The 16,757-nt window shown below is 45.9% G+C and overlaps 1 long non-coding RNA gene across 1 annotated transcript in view; it reads left to right on the top strand.

Moving 5' to 3' along the window:
- The window catches only part of LOC137372599 (uncharacterized), a 110,436-nt gene extending 94,044 nt beyond the window's left edge, over window positions 1-16,392 (top strand). Inside the window, exon 4 of the long non-coding RNA XR_010975456.1 lies at window positions 16,159-16,392. This is a non-coding gene — a long non-coding RNA (uncharacterized lncRNA). The remainder of the gene's footprint in view (window positions 1-16,158) is intronic.
- Window positions 16,393-16,757: the final 365 nt, after the last annotated feature.

The raw sequence follows: 16,757 nt of genomic DNA, 5'->3' as shown, positions 1-16,757 counted from the left end.
GTGATGGGAAGGGGTAACGTTCATAGTTTATTAACTTTGGTGGGGGAGGGGGGGAAGGTCGGGAGCACAAGGTAAGTATTTTGCAGGGAGGAAAGGGCAAGGAATAAAACATGAGGTTATTGGGTGGGAGGGGGGAAGAAGGGCTGGGAACATTTATTTAATTATTGTTAATAAATTTTCAAGCAATGAAGCAATGTGTGTTTAAAAATTAAAATGAAATGTAAGAGCTGAAAAGCCCTTTAAAAATGACGCCAGCCCTCCCTTCCCACCTCATTGTTATACTACAAGCTATGTGTGGATGCTGTGAACAAATATTCATTTGAATCCTTTCTCCCTTATGTACTTATTTAGTTTCCCTTTAAATGCTTAATGTTTTGAATACTCAACATGCCTTCTATTAAATAATCAGAGCACCCTTTGCATTGTGCTATTTTCTGATTAGTGACCAATGCAGAGAGTTACTGGAATCCAGACACAACCTGAGCACTCATAGAATCATAGAAAGTTTATGGCACAGGAAGAGGCCACTTGGCCCATTGTGTCTACACCAGCTGAAATATGAGCCACCCAGCCTAATCCCACCTTCCAGCATTTGGTCCGTTGCCCTGAAGGTTATGGCACTTTCGGTGCATATCTAGACACCTTTTAAATGAGTTGAGGGTTTCTGCCACTACTACCCTTTCAGGCAGTGAGTTCCAGACACCCACCATTCTCTTAGTGAAAAAACATTTCCTCATCTCCCTTCTAATCTTTCAACCAATCACTTTAAATGTATGCCCTCTAGTGACTGATCTCTCTGCTAAGGTAAATAGGCCTTCATATCCACTCTATACAGGCCCATCACAATTTTGTACATTTCAGTCAGATCTCCCCTCAGCCTTCTCTGCTCCAAGGAGAACAACCGCAGCCTTTCCAATCTTTCCTCATAACTGCAATTTTCCAGTCCTGGCAACATCCTCGTAAATCTCCTCTGTACCCTCTAGTGCAATTACATCCTTTCTGTAATGAGGTGACCAGAACTGCACACAGTACTCAATTGTGGCCGATCTAATGTTTTATACAGTTCCAACATAACCTGCCTGCTCTTGAATTCTATACCTTAGGTTAATAAAGGAAAGGATTCCACGTGCCTTCTTTAGCACCATATCGACCTGTCCTGCTACCTTCAGGGATCTGTGGACTTTCACTCCAAGGTCATAGAGTCGTACAGCATAGAAACAGGCCCTTCAGCCCACTGCATCCATGCCGACCCATAATGCCTATCTATACTAATCCCACCTGCCTGCATTAATTCCATATCCCTCTACGCCTTGCTCATTCAAGTACCTGTCCAGATGCCTCTTAAATGTCACTACTGTTCCTACCTCCACCACCTCCTCAGGCAGCTCATTCCAGATACCCACTATTCTTTGTGTGAAACATTTACCCCTTTGATCCCCTTTAAACCTTCTCTCTCTCAACTTAAATCTATGCCCTCTAGTTTTAGTCACCCCTACCATGGGAAACAGACTCTGGCTATCTATCCTATCTATGCCTCTCATAATTTTATATACCCCTCTCAGCCTCCTTCGCTCCAGGGAAAACAGACCCAGCCTATCCAGTTTCTCTTTATAACTCAAGCCCTCCAAACCAGGGCACATCCTTGTGAATCTTTGCTGCACCTTCTCTAACTTAATCACATCTTTCCTGTAGTGCGGTGACCAGAACTGCACACAGTGCTCCAAATGCGGCCTAACCAACGTTATGTACAACTGTAACATGATGTCCCAACTCTTGTACCCAGTGCCTCGGTCGATGAAGGCAAGCATGCCATATGCCTTCTTCACCACCCTGTAAACCTGTGTTGCCACTTTCAGGGAACTATGTACTTGCACCCCAAGGTCTCTCTGCGCAAGAACACTCCCCAGGGCCCTGCCATTCACTGTATATGTCCTGCCCTGGTTTAACTTCCCAAAATGCATCACTTCACACTTGTCTGCGTTAAATTCTATTTGTCACTCCCTTGCCCACTTTCCCAGTTGATCTATATCCTGTTGTAACCAAAGACAACCTTCTTCACTGTCCACTATACCACCAATTTCGGTGTCATCTGCAAACTTATTAATCATGCCCCTTACATTCACATCCAAGTCATTAATATATATGACAAACAACAGAGGGCCCAGCACCGATCCCTGCGGCACACAACTGGCCTCCAATCTGAAAAACAACCCTCCACTACCACCCTCTGCCTCCTATCACCAAGCCAATTTTGTATCCAATTTACGAGCTCACCCTGGATCCCATGTGTTCGAACCTTCTGGACCAGCCTATCATGCGGGACCTTGTCAAAGGCCTTGCTAAAGGCCATGTAGACAACGTCCATTGCCCTGCTCTCGTCAATCCTCTTGGTCACCTCCTCGAAAAACTCAATCAAATTCGTGAGACATGATTTCCCACGCACAAAGCCATGCTGACTATCCATAATCAGACCATGCCTCTCCAGAGGCATATAAATCCTGTCTCTCAGAATCCCTTCCAATAACTTTCCCACCACTGATGTAAGGCTCACCGGCCTGTAGTTCCCTGGCTTATCCCTGCTGCCCTTCTTAAATAAAGGCACAACATTAGCTTTCCTCCAGTCTTCCGGTACCTCACCCGTGGCTAATGATGATACAAAAATCTGTGCCAGGGCCCCAGCAATCTCCTCCCTTGCTTCCCATAGCATCCTAGGATACACCTGGTCAGGCCCTGGGGATTTATCCACCTTAATGCGCTTCAAAGCCTCCAGCACCTCCTCCTTTGTAATGTTGATATGCTCCAGGATATCGGTGTTCCCTCCCTTGAACTCACTAGCTTCCATGACCTTCTCCACGGTAAATACGGACGAGAAATATTCATTTCAGACCTCGCCCATTTTCTGTGGCTCCACACATAGATTGCCACACTGATCCTTAATGGGACCTACTCTCTCCCTAGCTACCCTTTTACTCTTAATATACTTATAGAATCTTTTAGGATTCTCCTTGATCTTATCTACCAGGGAAATCTCATGGCCCCTTTTCACCCTCCTAATTTCCTTATTAAGTGTAGTCCTACATCCCCTATACTCCTCGAGGGACTCGCTCGATCCCAGCTGCCTATACCTGACATATGCTTCCTTCTTTGTCCTGACCAGACCCTCAATATCCCACGTCAACCAAGGTTCCCTAAAATTGCCAGCCTTGCCCTTCCATCTAACAGGAACATGCCGGCCCTGAACTCTTCCTATCTCACTTTTAAAAGCCTCCCACTTGCCAGATGTCCCTTTACCTGTAAACAGCCTCTCCCATTCAACTTTTGAGAGTTCCTGTCTGATGCCATCAAAATTAGCCTTCCCCCAATTTAGGACTTCAACCTGAGGACCAGTCCTGCCCTTTTCCATATCTATCTTGAAGCTAATAGAGTTATGGTCATTGGTCCCAAAGTGCTCCCCCACTGACACATCACCCACCTGCCCATCCTCAGTTCCTAAGAGGAGATCGTGTGTAGCCCCTTTTCTAGTAGGGCCATCCACATACTGCTTCAGAAAACTATCCTGCACACACTTAACAAATTCTTCCCCATCTGATCCCTTAGCACTAAGGCAGTCCCAGTCAATATTAGGGAAGTTAAAATCACTTACTATTACAACCCTATAATTCCTACCCCTATCTGTGATTTCCCTATATATATGCTCCTCCACTTCCCTCTGACTATTGGGGGGCCTACAGTATAATCCCATCAAAGTGATCACCCCTTTCTTATTATATTAAAAGCAAAATACTGCAGATGCTGGAAATCTGAAATAAAAACAAGAAATGCTGGAACCACTCAGCAGGTCTGGCAGCATCTGTGGAAAGAGAAGCAGAGTTAACTTTTCGGGTCAGTGACCCTTCTCCGGAATCCCTTTCTTATTTCTGAGTTCTACCCATATGGCCTCGCTGGACACTCCTCCTGGGATATCCTCCCTAAGTACTGCCGTGATGTCCTCCCTAATCAATAGTGCAACTGCCCCTCCTCTCTTACCTCCACGTCTGTCACACCAGAAGGATCGGTACTCCGGAACATTGAGCTGCCAGTCCTGCCCATCTCTCAACCACTTTTCTGTAATAGCTATAATATCACAATCCCATGTACCGATCCATTCTCTGAGTTTATCTGCCTTACCTGTAAGGTTTCTTGCGTTAATGTAAATGCAGTTTAGCCTACCAGACCTTTCACGCTCCCTGTCCTGCCCCTGTCCGGCCTGCCTACTTGACTTGCTTGCTTTAACCTTTACATTTGCCTCAACTATCTTATCTGAGAGACTGCTACTTTGGGTCCCACCCCCCTGCAAGACTAGTTTAAACAGTCCGGAGTAGTGCTAGCAAATCTTCCCGCAAGGATATTGGTCCCCCTCCAGTTTAGATGCAACCAGTCCTTCTTGTACAGGTCACCTCTGCACCAGAAGAGATCCCAATGATCCAAGTAGCTGAAGCCTTCCCGCCTACACCAGTTCTTCAGCCACGCATTCATTTGCCTAATCGCCCTATTCCTACCCTCACTAGCACGTGGCACAGGGAGTAATCTTGAGATTACAACCCTCGAGGTCCTGCTTTTTAACCTTCTGCCTAACTCCCTGCATTCACTTTGCAGGACCTCATCTCTTTTCCTGCCTATGTCGTTAGTACCAATTTGGACCACGACCTCTGGCTGCTCACCCTGCCCTTTCAGAATGTCCTGCAGCCGCTCCGAGACATCCTTTACCCTAGCACCAGGGAGGCAACATACCATCCTGGAGTCTCGTTTGTGGCCACAGAAACGTCTATCTGCACCCCTTACGATAGAATTCACTATCACCATAGCTCTTCCAACCCTTTTCCTCCCCTGCTGTGCAGCAGAGCCCTCCGTGGTGATGCGAGCTTGCCTGGTGCTGCTTTCCCCTGGGAGGTAATCCCCGCCCCCCCCAACAGTATCCAAAGCAGTATATCTGTTTGAGGAGGGATGGCCACAGCGAACTCCTGCACTACCTGCCTACGCCTACTACTCCGTCTGGTGATCACCCATCTCTTTTCTGCCTGTACAGCCATTACCTGCGGTGTGACCACCTCACTAAACGTGCTATCCACGACTTCCTCAGCATCACGGATGCTCCACAGTGAATCCACCCGCAGCTCCAGCTCCGCAATGCAGGTAGCCAGTAGCTGCAGCTAGATACACTTGCTGCACACAAGGTCACCAGGGACACTGGAAGCGTCCCTGATTTCCCACATAGCGCAGGAGGAGCATATCACGGGGCTGAGCTCTCCTGTCATGACTTACCCTGAGGTTAATTAGTTACTCCCTGAATTAAAAAAATACTAATTACACGAGGGGCCTTGCTCTACCCACTTCAATATAAAGTCCTTAAAAAAACACTTTAGTAGTGCTCACCTTATCACCAGAGGTTTTATTTTCAACAAAAAAAACAACTTTCCCCTTATTTTTTTGAGATATTCTAACAGCTGCTACTCACCAACCAATCATCTTGCAGCTCTCCTGTGATGTCACTGTCGGCTTTTTTTTTCAAAACTCAGGCGCGCTGGAAGAGCTCTGACTGCTCTCACACAGGTCCTCTCTGCTCCTGTCCCGGAAGGTAAGAGGACTATTGGCTGGTCTTACTCAGTCTCCTTCTTTCCCGCTGTCTCTGCTCTTTTTAAACACCACAGGTCTCACTCAGTCTCCTTCTTGCCCGCTGCCGCTGCTCTTTTTAAACACCGCTGGTCTCACTCAGTATCCTTCTCTCCCGCTGTCGCTGCACTTTTCAAACACCGCTGATCCCACTCAGTATCCTTCTCTCCCGCTGTCGCTGCTCTTTTTAAACACCGCTGCTCTCACTCAGTCTCCTTCTTTCCCGCTGCCGCTGCTCTTTTTAAACACCGCTGGTCTCACTCAGTCTCCTTCTTTCCCGCTGTCGCTGTACTTTTTAAACACCACTGGTCTCACTCAGTCTCCTTCTTTCCCGCTGTCACTGCTGTTTTTAAACACCGCCGCTCTCACTCAGTCTCCTTCTTTCCTGCCGTCTCTGCTCTTTTTAAACACCGCTGCTCTCACTCAGTCTCTTTCCCGCTGCTGCTGCTCTTTTTAAACACTGCTTCCCTCACTTCCTCTACACCTTTCAGTATTCTCCCTTTAATTGTGTATTCCTTTGCCTGGTTTGACCTCCCCAAATTTTTTTTATTCATTCATGGGACGTGGGCGTGGCTAGTTAGGACAGCATTTATTGCCCATCCCTAATTACCCTTGAGAGGTGGTGGTAAGCTGCCTTCTTGAACCATTGCAGTCTATGAGGGGTAGGTACTTCCACAGTGCTGTTAGGAAGGGCATCGCCTCACACTTCTCCAGATTGAATTCCAATTGTCACTTTTGTGCCCACCTGACCAGTCCATCGATATCTTCCTGCTGTCTTCAGCTATCCTCCTCACTATCAACCACAGGCCAATTTTTGTGTCATCTGCAAACTTCTTGATCATGTCCCTACATTTCTGTCCAAATCATTAATTATTTACCACAGAAAGCAGGGGCCCTGGTACTGAGCCTTGTGGAATATCACTGGAAACAGCCTTCCAGTCACAAAAAGACCCGTCAACAATTTGTTTTACTGCCACAGCCAATTTTGTATCCAGTTTGCGATATTTCCCGGGAACCCATGGGCTTTTTTTTTAACCAGTGTGCCATGTGGGACCTTGTCAAAAGCCTTGCTAAAATAAAGATTAGAATCGTAAGGTGCTTGATGGCTGGCACAGACACGATGGGCCGAAGGGTCTGTTTCTGTGCTGTATAACTCTATGACACTATATAGACTACATCAACTGCACTACCCTCATCAATTCTCCTTGTTACATCTTCAAAAAATTCAATCAAGTTAGTCAGACAAGATGTCTTTTTGTATTCGTTCATGGAATGTGGGCATCGCTGGCTAAGCCAGCATTTATTGCCCATCCCTAATTGCCCTTGAATTGAGTGGCTTGCTAGGCCATTTCAGAGAGCATTTTTTTTAGAGTCTACCACATTGCTGTGGGTCTGGGGTAGGCGGTGGCGTAGTGGTATTATCACTGGACTAGTAGCCCAGAGACCCAGGGTATTTCTCTGGGGACAAGGGTGCGAATCTCACCACAGCAGAAGGTGGAATTTGAATTAAATTAATAAATCTGGAATTAAAAGCTAGTCTAATGATGGCCATGAAACCATTGTTGATTGTTGTAAAAACCCATCTGGTTCACTAATGTCCTTTAGGGAAGGAAATCTGCTGTCCTTACCTGGTCAAGCCTACATGTGACTCCAGACCCACAGCAATGTGGTTAACTCTTACATCCCCTCTGAAATGGCCTAGCAAACCCTTAGTTGTACCTAACCGCTACAAAGTCAATAAAAAGGAATGAAACCGGGCGGACCACCCAGCATCAACCTCGGCACCGGAAACAACAACGGCAAACACAGCCCTGTTGACCCTGCAAAGTCCTCCTTACTAACATCTGAGGGCTTGTGCCAAAGTTGGGAGAGCTGTCCCACAGACTAGTCAAGCAACAGCCTGACATGGTCATACTCACGGAATCATACCTTACAGACAATGTCCCAAACACTGCCATCACCATCCCCGGGTATGTCCTGTCCCACCGGGAGGACAGACCCACCAGAGGTGGCGGGACAGTGGTATACAGTAGGGAGTAGAGCTGCCCTGGGAGTCCTCAACATCGACTCCGGACCCCATGAGGTCTCATTGCATCAGGTCAAATATGGGCAAGGTAACCTCTACTGATTACCACCTACCGCCCTCCCTCAGCTGATGACTCAGTACTCCTCCATGTTGAACACCACTTGGAGGAAGCACTGAGGGTGGCAAGGGCACAAAATGTACTCTGGATGGGGGACTTCAATGTCCATCGCCAAGAGTGGCTCGGTAGCACCACTACTGACCGAGCTGGCGGAGTCCAAAAGGACATATCTTCTAGACTGGGTCTGCGGCAGGTGGTGGGGGAACCAACACGAGGGAAAAACATACTTGATTTCGTCCTCACCAATCTGCCTGCTGCAAATGCTTCTGTCCATGACAGTATTAGTAGGAGTGACCACCGCACAGTCCTTGTGGAGACGAACTCCCGCCTTCACATTGAGGATACCATCCGTCGTGTTGCGTGGCACTATCACCCTGCTGAATGGGATAGATTTCAAACAGATCTAGCAATGTAAAACTGGGCATCCATGAGGCGCTGTGGGCCATCAGCAGCAGCAGAATTGTACTCAACCACAATCTGTAACCTCATGGCCCGGCATATCCCCCACTCTACCATTACCATCAAGCCAGGAGACCATCCCTGGTTCAATGAAGAGTGCAGGAGGGCATGCCAGGAGCAGCACCAGGCACACCTCAAAATGAGGTGTCAACCTGGTGAAGCTGCAACACAGGACTATCTGCGTGCCAAATTGCATAAGCAGCATGCAATAGACAGAGCTAAGCGATCCCATAACCAACGGATCAGATCTAAGCTCTGCAGTCCTGCCACATCCAGCCGTGAATGGTGGTGGACAATTAAACAACTAACTGGAGGAGGTGGCATCCTCAATGATGGGGGAGCCCAGCACATCAGTGCGAAAGATAAGGCTGAAGCATTTGCAACAATCTTCAATCAGAAGTGCTGATTTGATAATCCATCTCGGCCTCCACCTGAAGTCCCCAGCATCACAGATGCCAGACTTCAGCCAATTCGATTCACTCCGCGTGATATCAAGAAACGACTGAAGGCACTGGATACTGCAAAAGCTATGGATCCTGACAATATTCCGGCAATAGTACTGAAGACCTGTGCTCCAGAACTTGCCACGTGCCTAGCCAAGCTGTTCCAGTACAGCTGCAACACTGGCATCTACCCTGCAATGTGGAAAATTGCCCGGGTATGTCCTGTACACAAAAAGCAGGACAAGTCCAACCCGGCCAATTGCTGCCTCATCAGCCTACTCTCAATCATCAATAAAGTGATGGAAGGTGTCATCAACAGTGCCATCAAGCGGCACTTGCTTAGCAATAACCTGCTCAGTGACGCTCAGTTTGGGTTCCGCCAGGGCCACTCAGCTCCTGACCTCATTACAGACTTGGTTCAAACATGGTCAAAAGAGCTGCACTCAAGAGGTGAGGTGAGAGTGACTGCCCTTGACATCAAGGCAGCATTTGACCGAGTATGGCATCAAGGAGCCCGAGCAAAAGTGAGGTCAATGGGAATCAGGGGGGAAACCCTCCACTGGCTGGAGGCAGACATAGCGCAAAGGAAGATGGTTGTGGTTGTTGGAGGTCAATCATCTGAGCTCCAGGACATCACTGCAGGAGTTCCTCAGGGCAGTGTCCTAGGCCCAACCATCTTCAGCTGTTTCATCAATGACCTTCCTTCAATCATAAGGTCAGAAGTGGGGATGTTCGCGGATGATTGCACAATGTTCAGCACCATTCGTGACTCCTCAGATACTGAAGCAGTCCGTGCAGAAATGCAGCAAAACCTGGACAAAAGACAGGCTTGGGCTGATAAGTGGCAAGTAACATTCACGCCACACAAGTACCAGACAATGACCATCTCCAACAGGAGAGAATCTAACCATCTCCCCTTGACATTCAACGGCATTACGATTGCTGAATCCCCCACTATCAACATCCTAGGGGCTACCATTGACCAGAAACTGAACTGGAGTAGCCATATAAATACCATGGCTACAAGAGCAGGTCAGAGGCTAGGAATCCTGAGGCGAGTAACTCACCTCCTGACTCCCCAAAGCCTGTCCACCATCTACAAGGCACAAGTCAGGATTGTGATGGAATACTCTCCACTTGCCTGGATGGGTGCAGCTCCAAAAACACTCAAGAAGCTCGACACCATCCAAGACAAAGCAGCCCACTTGATTGGCACCCCATCTACAAACATTCACTCCCTCCACCACCAACGCACAGTGGCAGCAGTGTGTAGCATCTACAAGATGAACTGCAGAAATGCACCAAGGCTCCTTAGACAGAACCTTCCAAACCCGCGACCTCTACCAACTAGAAGGACAAGGGCAGCAAATACATGGGAACACCACCACCTGCAAGTTCCCCTCCAAGACACACACCATCCTGACTTGGAACTATATCACCATTCCTTCACTGTCGCTGGGTCAAAATCCTGGAACTCCCTTCCTAATGGCAATGTATACTTACCCCAAATGGACTGCAGCAGTTCAAGAAGGCAGCTCACCACCACCTTCTCAAGGGCAAGTGGGATGGGTAATAAATGCTGGCCTGGCCAGCGTCACCCACATCCCATGAATGAATAAAAAAAAACATGTAGGCCAGACCAGGGAACAAATCCATGCTGACTATCCTTGGCCTTTTTAAGTGACAGTGTATCCTGTCTCTCAGAATTGATTCCAATAATTGGCCCTCCACTGAGGTTAGACTGACTAGCCTGTAATTATTTGGTCTATCGGTACAATGTTAGCAGTCCTCCAATCCTCCGGCACCACACCTGTATTCAGTGAGGACTGGAAAATGATAGATAGACCCTCCATGGCCTCTTTTAACAGCCTGGGATACATTTCATCCGGCCCTGGTGGTTTATCCGTTTTCAAGGATACGAATCCCAGTAATGCTACCTTTTTTCCGATGTTTATCACATCCAATAATTAACACCCATATTCCTTAACTACAATATTTGCATTGTCCCCTCTTTTGTAAAGACAGATGCAAAGTATTCATGAAGAACTATACCAACATCTTCCACCCCTACACATAGGTTACCTTTTTGATCTTTTATGGGCCCTACTCTTTCCTTATTTATCCTTTTACTCTTAATGTATTGATAAAACATCTTTGGATTCACCTTGATTTTGCTTGCCAATATTCTTTCATGCCCTCTCTTTGCTTTCCTAATTTCCTTTTTGATTTCACTCCTCCACTTTCTCGGTGTCGGACATAAGCTTTCCTTTTTTGCCTTATCTTACCCTGTAACCTCCTTGACATCCATGGGACTTTAGATCTGGCCATCACACCCTTTTTCTTTGTGGGAACATATTTACTCTGCCGCCCTTGAATCTCCCCTTTGAATACTTCACACTGCTCTGACATTGATTTACCTTCAAGTAACTGTTTCCAGTCTGCTTTAGCTAAATCACTCCTCAGCTTAGTAAAATTAGCCTTGCCCCAATTGAGAACTCATAACTAAAATAAAACCAAAATACTGCAGATGCTGGAAATCTGAAATAAAAACAGAAAGTGCTGGAAAAATTCAGCAGGTCTGGCAGCATCTGTGGAGAGAGAAGCAGAGTTAACGTTTCAGGTCAGTGACCCTTCTTCAGAACTGGCAGATATAAGAAATGTAAAAGATTTTAAGCAAGTAAAGTGGGGGTGGGGCAAGAGATAACAAAAGGGAAGGTATTGATAGAACAAGGTCACAGAATAGCTGACCAGAAGGTCATGGATCAAAGTCAAACACTATGTTAATGGTGTGCTGATAGACAAAGCATTGGTACAGATAGAGTGTTAATGGACTGAAAACCGAACAGCACAAACATGAAAAAAGTGGGTAGGCATAGTAGAAACAAACTGAACAAACTAAAATAAAATAAACTCAAAAAAAGGAAAACATAGCTAAAGATAAAAGTAAAATGGGGGGCCCGTCATGCTCTGAAATTATTGAACTCAATGTTCAGACCGGCAGGCTGTAGCGTGCCTAATCGGTAAATGAGATGCTGTTCCTCGAGATTGCATTGATGTTCACTGGAACACTGCAGCAATTCCAGGACAGAGATGTGAGCATGAGAGCAGGGGTGGGGGGGGGAGGTGTTGAAGTGGCCAGCAACCGGAAGCTCAGGGTCATGCTTTCGGACTGAGCGGAGATGTTCCGCAAAGCGGTCACCCATTCTGCGTTTGTCTCCCCTCTTAAGCTGTAGAGGAGACCACATTGTGAGCAGCGAATACAGTATACTACATTGGAAGAGGCACAAGTAAATCGCTGCTTCACCTGAAAGGAATGTTTGGGGCCTTGGATAGTGAGGAGAGAGGAGATGGGCAGGTGTTACACCTCCTGCGCTTGCAGGGGAAGTTGCCGTGGGAAGGGGACGAAGTGGTGGGAGTAATGGAGGAGGGGACCAGAGTGTCGCGGAGGGAATAATCCCTTCGGAATGCTGACAGGCGAAGGGAGGGGAAGATGCCTTTGGTAGTGGCATCATGCTGGAGGTGGTGGAAATGGCGGAGGATGATCCTTTGGATCAAGGCTGAGGCTAGAAAGTGAGGACAAGGGGAACCCTGTCATGGTTCTGGGAAGGAGGGGAAGGCATGAGGGTAGAGGTGCCGGAAATGGGCTGGACATGGTTGAGGGCCCTGTCAACCGCAGATGTGGCGGGTGGGGGGGGGGAATCCTCAGTTGAGGAAAAAGGAAGACATATCAGAAGCGCTGTCATGGAAGGTAGCATCATCAGAGCAGATGTGTCGGAGACAGAGAAACTGGGAGAATGGAATGGAGTCCTTATAGGAGGCAGGGTGTGAAGAATTGTAGTCAAGGTAGCTGTGGGAGTCCTTGAGAACTCTTAACTCCTGTTCTATCCTTGTCCTTTTCCATAATTATGTTAAAACTGACTGAATTCTGATCACTACCACCAAAATGCTCTCCCACTGCCACTCCTTCCACCTACCCGGCATCATTTCTGAAAACTAAGTCCAAAACTGCACCCTCTTGTTGAACTTGCTACATACTGGGCAAAAAGTTCTCCTGAATGCATCCCAAGTATTCTCCCTCAATTCCTTTCACAATTAAACTATCCCAGTTAATATTGGGGAAGTTAAAATCCCCTACTATTACTCTATTACTGCACTATTGATTTTGCACCTCTCAGAGATTTGCCTACATATCTGACCTTCTATCTCCCTCTGACTGTTTGGGGGTCTATTGTACACTCCCAGTAGTGTGATTGCCCCATTTTTGTTCCTTAGCTCAATCCAGGTGGCCTCATTTGATGAACCTTCCAACGTATCATCCCTCCTCAGAGCTGTAATAGTTTCCTTAACCAAATTGCCACTCCCCCTCCTTTCTTGTCCCCCTTCCTTTTGCATCTGAAAACCCTGTAACCAGAAACATTGAGCTGCCATTCCTGACCCTCCTTTAGCCATGTTTCATTAATAGTTATGATATCATACTGCCATGTGTCTATCTGTGCCCTCAGCTCGTCTGTTTTATTGCTATACTCCTTGCATTGAAGTCGATATCCTTGAGCACTGCCAAACTCTTTTTTTAACATTGTTTCCTTTGCCTTCCAAATTCATCCACTAATTTTCTGCCTTCCATTTTCATTTCTGACTTTGTCCCAACTGAGTCTACCTTCAGGTCCGCATCCCCCTGCCAAACTAGTTTAAATTCTCTCCAACAGCACTAGCAAAACATCCCACAAGGAACTCAGTCCCAGCTCTGTTCAGGTGCAGCCCGTCCGGCCAGTACAGGTCCCATCTCCCCTAGAGCCAGTCCCAAGAATCTAAAACCTTCCTGCACCAACTTTCCAGCCACGCATTTATCTGTCTTATCTTTCTTTTCCTGTACTCACTTGCGCGTGGCACTGGGAGTAATCTGGAGATGACTACTTTTGAGGTCCTACTTTCTAATTTCTTACCTAGCTCAGTAAACTTTTTCTGCTGGACCACATCCGTCTTCCTACCCACGTTGTTGGTACCAACGTGGACCACGACTGCTGGCTGTTCAACCTCCATGCTCGGGAAGCTGTGCGGCTGCTCAGTGACGTCCTTGACCTTGGCACCAGGGAGTGACATACCATCCTAGATTCATGTCTGCGGCCACAGAAATGTCTCTCTGCTCCCCTATCAAATTGCCTATCACTAGCGCTCTTCCAGTCTTCCCTGTGCCCCCCTGTGCAACTGATCCACCTGTGATGCCATGGCCTTAGCTCTGGCTACATCCCCCAGATGAACCATCACTTTCCTCAGTATTCAGAACTGAATACCTTTTGGAGAGTGAAATACATTCAGGGGTCTCTTGCACTACCTGCCTGTTTCTTCTTGACTATCTGGTGGTCACCCATTCCCTCTCTCCCTGCATACTCTTAAGCTGTGGGGTGACCACATCTATAAACATGCTATCCATGAAGCTCTCATCCTCACAAACAGTGTCGCCAGCTGTTGCTGAAGTTCCAAAACCTGGAGCGAGAAATCACATCATATAAATTTTCCCCTTTATGACCAATTATCAATGTAATATTAACCATTTGTTCCTCAGTACCATATCATCAGGGGGAATCATATAGAAGTCACTTAAATTTGTGGAGGTCAACTATTAGTGTGAATGAAAGAAATATGGAAGAATTAACTGGTGAGGAATAACAATAAATCTAATAGGGAATTCAGGAAAAATGTCTTTACTCAAAAGTGGTTAGAATGTGGAACTCACTACTACCTGGGGTAGATCAGGCAAATAGCATAGATGGATTTAAGGGGAAGCTGGATAAGTACATAGGAGAAAGGAACAGAAGGGTATACCTGATACGGTTAGATGAAATAGGGTGGGAGGATGCTCATGTGGAGCATAAAAACACCAGCATAGACCAGTTGGGTGAATGAATTCAATGTAATATGTAAATCAGATTGGGTAACTTTTGAAAGACATGGCTTAACAGCTGGAAATCTGGGACAGGTCCAATCGTGCACTTGTTCAAGTTTCAAAAACATGGAATAGAAAGGAAGGAGAAATTGCACCATAACAGTGTGATTGCTGCAAGTATTTATTTACAAAATCCATTCGATGCCCTTGCTACATTACATTAAATATTGTTTATGTTCAGATCCATTATTTCATGAAACTACTGTTCATATTTCAAGGCAGCTTCACTAGCTATGGGGAAATAAGGAATAAACCTTTGCCATCAAGCATCATTCTAGCAGTTTTCCCACTTACCTGGGCAATTGATTCTACTCCGTGCAGATACCTGAATACAAATAAAGCTACTGAGAATTTGGCAGTGGAAACTACTGTGGGAATTAAGGGGTGAATAAACTGCTATGTTAATCTGTTTTTACTGTTTAGCTTCAATTAAATTGTGCAAGTTGTAGTCTGCTGCAGAATTTATGGGTTGCTATATTTTAATATGGATGCTTTGAAGAAAATCTTACAGTAATGCTAGTTCACAGAATCACAAAATTGTGACAGCACAGAAGGAGGCCATTCGGCTTGCCGTCTGTGCTGGCTCTGCGAAAGAGCAATTTATCTAGTACCACTCTCCGGCCTTCTCCCCATACCCCTGCACATTCTTTCTTTTCCGGTAACAATCCAATTCCCTCTTGAATGCCTCAATTGAACCTGCCTCCACCACACTCTCAGGCAGTGCATTCCAGATCCGAACCACTTGCTGCGCGAAAAGGTTTTTCCTCATGTCACTTTTGCTTCTTTTGCCAATGACCTTAAATCTGTGCCCTCTTGCTCTTGATCCTTCCACCAAAGGGAACAGTTTTTCCTATCTACCCTGTCCAGACCCCTCATGATCTTGAATACCTCTATCAAATCTCCTCTCAACTTTCTCTTCTCCAAAGAAAACAGTCCCAACTTCTCCATTCTTGAGGAGCCTAAGACTAGAGGCATAGTCTAAAAATTAGGTCAGACCTTCCAGAAGTAAAACACTTCTGCACAAAAAAGATGGTAGAAGTTCGGAACTCTCTTCTGCAAACAGCAACTGATGCTAGATTAATTGTTAATTTTAAATCTAAGATTGATAGATGTTTGTTAATTGAAGGTATTAAGGGATATGTGAAGGTATATTGGGTAAAGACAGGTATATGGAGTTAAGTCACAGATCAGCCATCATCTCATTGAATGGCTGAGCATGCGTGAGGGGCTAAATGGGTGTTTGTACTAGGTGTGTCAATGCCTTACATTATGATTAAGTTGTATACCTTATATCTGAAATTATGTTTGCTAAGCTATGAAATGTATATTTGTATGCTATATTGCAAAGATTATTAAAGAGAGTATCTGCTGTAGTACGATTGCAGAAATGGCTTTGACAGTTATAGCAGAAGTGGCTTTTGAGATAAGGCAGGATGCCTAATGACAACCACAATTGTGCCCCTACTGGTAAAAATCTGATCTTTTAAACTTTTGTAAGAACTTGTTAACCATTTGTTAGTGTGTACATGCTGGCAGAGAAAGAGACACGGTATGGACAATGACATCAACTCTGAACTAATCATACAAGCTATGTTGGATTGTGGACTAATATGACTTTGAGGAAACCACAGAGAAGGATAAAAGAAGGCGGTTGAGAACCATGGAAACAAACTGATTCGAAGGAAAAAACAGACTACAATCAGCAGCACACTTGAAGAAAGGAGACTGCGCCACAGCGGCTCGGGAAGCAAGACTGAGGAAACTCTGCACTCTGCTATATAACTAATGCCATTATTAAATATTGCATTGTAAATTCTGACTGTGCTGAATAAACTCTATTTTGATTAAGAATAACACAGTCTGTACCCCCACCCCACACAAACACACAAAAAACTTACACTACTTGCATATTTGTGCTGTCGGACTTTGTAAACTTCCTATCTCTCTCAGTCCATGACAACCTCTTTCAGATTTTCTGGATCTGGAGAAAATTTAGAGGTTGACTATTCCAGTCTTTTGTAACAAAAAAAATCAGTTTCTCTGTATATTCTATTTTTTTATAGCAAATTATGGTGTTACCCCAGCCAAAGGCTTAGTGACAGCTCAGAATCCTGGGTT

This window comes from Heterodontus francisci, chromosome 8, assembly GCF_036365525.1.
Source record: "Heterodontus francisci isolate sHetFra1 chromosome 8, sHetFra1.hap1, whole genome shotgun sequence".
NCBI classification, from domain to species: Eukaryota; Metazoa; Chordata; class Chondrichthyes; order Heterodontiformes; family Heterodontidae; genus Heterodontus; species Heterodontus francisci.
This window is presented reverse-complemented; position numbering and strand designations above follow the sequence as displayed.